This window comes from Neophocaena asiaeorientalis, unplaced genomic scaffold (assembly GCF_003031525.2).
Source record: "Neophocaena asiaeorientalis asiaeorientalis breed wild unplaced genomic scaffold, Neophocaena_asiaeorientalis_V1.1 scaffold114, whole genome shotgun sequence".
NCBI lineage: Eukaryota > Metazoa > Chordata > Mammalia > Artiodactyla > Phocoenidae > Neophocaena > Neophocaena asiaeorientalis.
Genome location: NW_020173116.1, coordinates 14,527,492 through 14,535,516, shown reverse-complemented (window position 1 = coordinate 14,535,516; position 8,025 = coordinate 14,527,492).

The window sequence follows — 8,025 nt, the reverse complement described above, 5'->3', positions numbered from 1 at the left end:
TGGGGTGCCCCCCCCCCCACCCCCGTCCCCCAGGTCAAAGGAGCCAGACTCTCTGAGGGTGCAGCCCAGATACTGATGCTTTAAAAAAAAGAAAAAAAATTTTTTTGAGTAATTCTGATACGCAGTTGGGTTGAAGTCCTCTGATTTTTGGTACCCCAGGTAGAAGAGTTTCACTGACGTTCAGGGTATGAGTTGGGACGGTCAGAGGAAACGAGAACTAGATTTTTCTCTTTCCTTCGGGATCTTCTCCAGAGGGTTTGTATCGTGACGGTCCTGGCAGGAAACGGAATCCAAGTCAGCCGGGTCAAGAGGTTGTGGGCAGGGGTAGGGGCCTCAAGGAGAGACACGAGGGCATCCAGATGGTGGCACGGACGGCAGCCCATCACGCCTAGACCTGGGGAAGGAGGAGGCTTCCTGGAGGAGGAGGCTGGCGTCCTGGCATGGCCCTGAGCAGGGCGGGGGCGGCTGGGGGGAACGCAACCCCTCTCTTCCCGTCTTGCAGTTTCCTGCAGCTTCTCCCCACTGTCCAAACCCAACCAGAAGCCCCTGGGCTGGCCTCCCAAAGGCAGAGCCCGACAGGGCTGCGGGGCAGGGGGGGAGGGAGGTGGCAGATGGAGTGTAATCGCACAGCGTGAAAGGCATCCGTGGAAGATTTGCCTGAACTTGGAGTCGTGATTAGAAGCATGCCTTTAAATGTTTTGGCTCCGTGCTATTAAACATGAATGTGAGTGGGAAATACGGACATGTAGCTTGATCGAGGCCGGAAGGAAGCCGGTGATTTCCGGCCTGCACGCTGCCCTGCGGGGTCAGAGGGCCTCCCGGGGCCGGAGACGTCGCCAAGAGCAGTGGGTGATCCGCGGCAGCCGCCCTGACCTTGGCCTGCCTGCACGACTTTCTCTTGCTGCAAGACTCCCTTCTGAAGAACAAAGGCCTGTCTGTTATTAACCCACGTTTATGGGATGGCTTCATCCCGTGTCAACACTAAGGAACTATGGAAATGCTGGCGACTCATAGGAGCATGTAGATTCTGAGCTCCTGCGTGGGACTCAGGAACGGATACTTCCGTGAAGAGGTGTGAGAGGGAGGGAGGGAGGGCTTTCCAGCTGCAGCCGCCCTGGGAAAATCCTGGCCAAGGGAGCTGGCTCCACATTCGCGTGGGAAAAGGACCTCTGAGGCTGTCACCCTCCAGTGGTTCTGAACCGAGCGCTCTCAGCTGGGGCCCAGTCGAGGTACCTCCTTTGCTGTGGGTCAGCGGTGAAGCTGAGTCTGTCTGTAAGTGCAGCTCCCCCATGGCAGAAGGAATGGTCCCCTCCCCCTTGCCGTTTCTAAAGCAAGAAGGCAAAGGAGAATGTTCAGGGATGATCACTGTGGTCCAATGTGTGCAGAAACTCGAGCACTCAAACTGACACATACGCACTACTATGTATGAAACAGGTAACTAACAAGGAGCTACTGTCCAGGACAGGGAACTCTGCTCAGTACTGTGTAATGACCTCTATGGGAAAAGAAGCTAAAAAAGAGTGGGTATGTATGTATGTATAACAGACTCACGTTGCTGTACACCTGAAACTAACACAACATTGTAAATCAACTCTACTCCAATAAACATTAAAAAAAAAAAAAAAAGGAATATTCTGGCTTGTGAAACGTGAGCTGTCCATCCTCACAGGGACCCCAGCAGGTGCCTGGCAGGGACACGTATGACTGATGTTTTGGAAGTCGTTTCTGCAAAGCGACCAGAATGAAGGTTGAATTGGGTGACCTTCTGTCATGGGCAGAATTGTGTGCTCCCGAAATTCACATGTTGAAGTTCTAACCCCAAGTACCTCAGGATGTGACTGTATTGGGAGAGAAGGTCTTTAAAGAGGTGATCAAGTTAAAACGAGGTCTTTAGGGTGGGTCCTAAGGCAAAATGAGTGGAGTCCTTATAAGAAGAGGAGCTTTGGACACAGACACGCGTGCATAGAGGGAAGAGGACACATGAGGACACAGGGAGAAGGTGGCCGTCTACAAGCCAAGGAGAGAGGCCTCAGGAGAAACCAGCCCCGCTGAACCTTGATCTTGGCCTTCCAGCCTCCAGGACTGTGAAAGAATAAATTTCTGTTGTTTAAGCCACTCAGTCTGTAGTAGTGGGTTATGGCAGCCCTGGAAGACTAACACATCCTTCATCTTTATAAGATTCTACTATTTGATTTGAAAATTAAAAAAAAAAACATTCACTGGAGTTAGAATAACACTCAGGATAACAAGCCTTGGCAGTTAGTAAACCAGCAGGAGCCTCAGGCTGAAGTCACACATTACTTCCCTTAAATAATTGAAATGGGAGAGTATCACAGAGGAGAAATCACACGCAGGATGTGTTCACTCATTAATGAATATCTGTCGAGGGCTCTCTGTGTGCCAAGCGATCAGCTGGCCCGGTTGGCAGGAGGCAAGCAGGGCTCGCCAGCAGTTGGGCAGGTGGAAGGTATCCAGGTAGGTGGACATTGGGTAGCTGGGTATTAGAATGTAGGAACAAATGGCTCTTGTATGAAAGAGAGAATTGGCTTTCTCTGCACTCCTACAACTGAGAGCAAACAGTGAAAGTTTCTGAGAAGTAGACTTTAGTGCATCATAGAAGACCTAGCAAACTCCCAAAGTTCCATGGAGCTGAGATGGGTTTCCAGGGGGAGGAAAGGGGATAAAAGCACTGACTTTATAATCACAGGCACGGATTGTCTAGCAGGGCTCAAGAACCACAAGTGAGCTAGACTAGAACATCATGGGAGCTTCCCAGGCTTGACCTCCCACCAGCTTTCAGGACAGTTAGCTCCACAGTGCGAAAGCCTGTTAGGAAGCCTTTGGAATCATTCAGTTCTGAGAGGCTGTAGATCTTTGTCAGGCCCTGCCAGCGGAGTGAAGAGCTGGACATGGAGCCTGCTCTGTATGGCCCCCTCTCTGCCTCCAGGCCCCAATGCCCTCTCCCCGCCCGTCTCCCTCTGGGTCTCAGGACGGCCGCAGCTTCTCTGCTCCTGGCCTGAGTTCCTGCACTTTGGTTCCCTGCACTGGGCCACACTTTTTTAAGCAAACCTCCTCTTATTATCCTAATCTGAGTGCGCCGTCTATTTTCTTTCTTCTTTTCCCTGACCCACACAAATTGCGTAGCTGAATTTGGTCAAGGATAACTTTTCTGTATATCAGTGTATTTCCACGTGCACTTCAACGCTGGGGGGACAGTGTTTTGCGTGTGGCCAACCAGGTCTTCTCCGTTTACCGTCTTGGGCTTCTCCCTAAAATTTTACGCGTATAAAGGATTTCACAACTGAGGCACAGTTTGAAAACCTCTGGGAAAAAGAAAACAATGCCTGAATTTAAAGGATGGATGGAGAATCCAAGTTCTTTGTCCAACCCTTGTCACAGGCAACCCAGGATCTCGTCCGTGGCCCGGGCTGTAACTTCGCAGGACGACAGCAAATGGAGTCTTGGCATTTTTCCATCTAATTTGATTAATGCACACCACTGGCAAGGTGGAGTGGCTCAGTGTCTAAAAAAATCCACTTCGCAGTCTAAATTTTTCAGGAAGCCTGTGTCTATATTAATCAAATCAGTTGGATATTTGCCAAATCACCACTTCTTAGGGCTGAGATGGGAGGATGCCTCATAAAGATGCCCTGAGAGAGAAAGCCCGCTCCTCTCAGAGCTGCAAGAGACTGTCAGCAAACACTTGTTATAAAGACGGCTCTGCATAAAAAGTGAGCATCAGGACAAACCAGGCCCCCTCGGGAAGAGACAGGGCCAGGACCGCGCTCCAGACGTCTGGGGGACCGCGGTCTCCCTCCCAGGGCAGTGGGCTGTCAGCAGGGTGTCAGAAACAGCCGCACTCAACGAAGACCCCCAGAACAGAAGCAAAAACTAACTGGAAAGGCAGAGGGCCAGTCATTTCAGGGCCATGTCAAGAATCGTGGAGCATTTGGAACTGTTTGGTTCAAAAGGATATTTCTGACTTCTAGAAAAAAGAAATGTTTCCGGTTTGCAAAGCACCAGACCACGGGGTGGAAGGAGGCGCACCCGAAGGGCCGCCGCAGCAGACACTGAGTTCTCCGCGCAGCTTCCGGGCTGGGGACCCCAGAGCGGCTCTTCAGTAAAAAGTCCCGCTCATCCCAGGCTGTCGTGTCTGGACACTACTTTTTTCCCAGCAGAAGGTGGCTCGGAAAGAGCATTGATTGGGCCTCAGAAGATTGGGCCTCAGACTTGGGTGCAAGTCCCACTGGGTGCCACCAGCCCTGAGGGCAACGCTAAAGGCACAATCGCTCCAGCAGAATCCACGTGGTTTGGAGGGGCGGGGCCGCAGGGAGGGAGGGGTCTTTGATCCGCGGAAAGCTTAGTTTGCAAGCAAATTGAGCCAGAGGCAGCAGAGTGAGGCCTTCACAAGTGTGATCCTCCTGGGCTGGATTCCAAGATGGATCCGAACGTGGATGGATGGCTGGGTCCACAGGTGAGGGGCCGTGGGATGGCGGGGGCGTGACTCGCTGCGCCTCACTGGGCTTCCCTCCCTCTACCCAAGAGGAGGACTTGATCTAAACGATTCTGTCATTCCTTCTATCCCTAATGCTCTGATTTTATATCTGTTCATCCATCAAACACCAATTCTTCTCTCTGAACTAATTGCCCAGAAAAAATTAATGGAGTTCTTCACATATTCAGAAATCTTTCCCTTACCTTTATTTCGTAAAATAAAAAATTGAGACAGATGACCGGTTTTTATAAACAATTCTAAAACTTAAAAAATTAAAAATTTTTTCTAACAAAACCTATTGTGTAGTTTTGAGTTGCTTTTTATATTAGAAGCAACTTTTTAATTGTTGGTATTTTAGCCGAGATAAGTGAAAAAGATTACCTTCCATGCTTTGGCAGTTCCATGGACGATGGAAAAGTCCCAATTCTGTGTCGGGCAGATCGGATCTAAAGCCGTGAAGGTCAAAACTCAGAGTCCGGGTTTCCCTGGTGGCGCAGTGGTTGTGAGTCCGCCTGCCGATGCAGGGGACGCGGGTTCGTGCCCCGGTCCGGGAGGATCCCACATGCCGCGGAGCGGCTGGGCCCGTGAGCCGTGGCCGCTGAGCCTGCGCGTCCGGAGCCTGTGCTCCACAACAGGAGAGGCCACAGCAGTGAGAGGCCCGCGCACCGCAAAAAAAAAAAACCCCAAAACCCAAAAAAATTCAGAATCCTCAAGTCTGGATGTTCTCTTTGAAGGTTAAAGAAACCCCACATACCAGGTGGGATTGTCAAAAAGATAAAGACCATTTCATCTTCTTTCTCTCAGGAATCTTTCCTGGGAAACCGAGTGTCATCCCAGGAGCTGATATGCTGATCCACAAACGTACATCTTCTGTTTTCCAGGATCAGAAGCCAAAGGGTGAGAGGCAATTTGACGTGGTAAAGAGGCACACAGCTCTTGAGATTAGAATTCCAGTATCTAAACTAGAGGCCAGAAAATTCAAAAGTTTCTCCTGAAACGGCTGTTAAAATACTAAGCAGATGTTTTTTTCTTTTCTGATTTTTTTTTCTGCTGTGGACCATTTTTAACGTCTTTATTGAATTTGTTACAATATTGCTTCTGCCTGATGTTTTGGTTTTTTGGCCCCGAGGCATGTGGGATCTTAGCTCCCCGACCAGGGATCGAACCTGCACCCCACGCATTGGAAGGCGAAGTCTTAACCACTGGACCTCCAGGGACGTCCCTAAGAAGATTCTTAAATTGTGAGAAATCCATGGCTCAGAGAATTTGAAATAAGAATAAACATGGCCCGCCCCCCCCCGCAAATCTGCAGTGTCTGGTTAGAAAAAAATTCCGTGGAATTTATATCTTCTCTGGCCCCGTCTCTTGTCCTGGTCATGTGAAGACAAACACCCCTCCGGCAGGAGTGATATCTCATCAGCCTGGAAGGGAAAAACACATCACGAACCCGCACACGCCACAACCCAGGACTCACCCAGCCGGGTGACGTGCGTTAATGGCGTGAAGGGAGTGTGAAGGCTTTTCAAGTCCAGCAAAGAGGCCTCTTTTCGTTATTTCAAGGGAACAGCTACGACCAAGGCTACGTCGAGTCATTAAAAGATGTCATGGTTAAGTGGTCTTTTAAAGGATGGTTGATTGTATAAAAATAACATGAAATAATTGCAAGTAACTCTTTCTTACCTGGAGCAGGGCCTGCAGCACTTTTAGGGAGACGGCTTGTAGGAACTCTAGTGATGGAAACACAGCATCCACAGACGTGCCCTACCAGGATCTGGAAGGACAAGAAAAATGCCAGGAGGTCGTGCGCTTATTTAGAAGGTGACCTGATGAGTGGGTAGGTATTAGTTTCTCTTTCTCCTTCTCCTACTCACACTTCGGCAGTGTTTGCTTATTCTGCTTTGGCCAGCAAGGAAAGAAGATGCTGTGGGCAATCCTGCAACTCCAAGCCTCCAGAGATGGGCCTGGTTTCAAGTGCACTCGGCGTCTTGGCCCAGGTGAGCTGGTCCTCGGAGCTGCGCGGCCATGGGCAGAGGCAGGGCCTCCGGCGGCAGACTGCGGCCCTCTCCTCAGGGCAGGACGTGGTCCAGAAGGTGGCCCTGTGGGCTCCGGCCTGAGCAGCCAGTGATGTAAAGTGACTGCGAATCCCAGGATGCCTCTGGAGAAAAAATCCAGAAATCCTTTCTCTGCAGACAAAAACAGATCGACTGCCATGTGACTTCGTTCAGATTCAGAGTGAATTATTCAATAAGGCAGTTAAGACATATTTTATCAAAATATATCATAAAATATTTATACCAACTACACAGTTGTATCTTTGAGTCATCATGGAATATATGAAGGTTAGAGTTTTTTTCATTAAAAAAAACCCCTCGGGCTTCCCTGGTGGCGCAGTGGTTGAGAGTCCGCCTGCCGATGCAGGGGACGCGGGTTCGTGCCCCGGTCCGGGAAGATCCCACATGCCGCGGAGTGGCTGGGCCCGTGAGCCATGGCAGTTGAGCCTGCGCGTCCAGAGCCTGTGCTCCGCAGCGGGAGAGGCCACGGCAGTGGGAGACCTGCGTACTGCAAAAAAAAAAAAAAACCTCAATATAGTACATGCTTTCAAAATAAAATAGAATAATGGGCTTATAATAAAAGGTAATGTTTTCCTACCCCATTTCTTCCAAAAGAAGTTTTAAGACCTTTATAGATTTTAGGTACAACTGTTTTTGGAATCCCTAATATATATAAAAATATGAATAAAACAATTCCTGAGGATGTAATGTACAGCATGGTGACTATAATTGACAATTCTGTATTGTGTACTTGAAAGTTGCTAAGACAATAGATCTTAAAGACTCTCGTCACAAGTAAAAAACCTGTAACTGTGTGTGGTGACTAGACTTCTTGTGATCGTTCTGCAAATACACGAATATCGCATCATTACGTTGTACACTTGAAACTAATATATTGTTAAATGTTAATTATACCCTAATAAAAATTTTTTAGATATTAAAATGCATCCACTGCCTTATTAAATGTAATTTTTGGCTCTAAAAATTAAAAGAATTTTTATCATTCTACTTTTGAAATTACTTATCTTCAAGTGACTCAGCAACCATGGAAATTGCTGGAGGATTTTTGCAAAATGAAAGAAAAATCTACAAACTGTTTTCAAGTGCATTAAAATGTCCATGTATATTGAGTTCAATAATTAGCAAAGTTGATACATGGTATGTTTTGTAGACGTTTAGTGAGTCTTTTGTAAATGTTAATTTAGCTGCTTTCTTTCTGAGTTTTGCTTTGTTTTGTTGGAAAGCATAGCTTGGGGTCTGAGAGTCTGATTTCCTCCCCCTCCAATTCTTCCTGAGACTGTGACCCACGCTCTTTATATCCCCTTCCTGTCCCTCTATTATATAATTTGTAAAATGGGCTCCTTTAATCCCTCATCTATGATTTTGAAATCCAGAGAGTTCGAAAACTGAGAGTTTTCAGGCAAAATCTGGCCTGAGTCAGCGTGAGGCTCTGTACTCTCTGTTCATGCCGGTGACTGT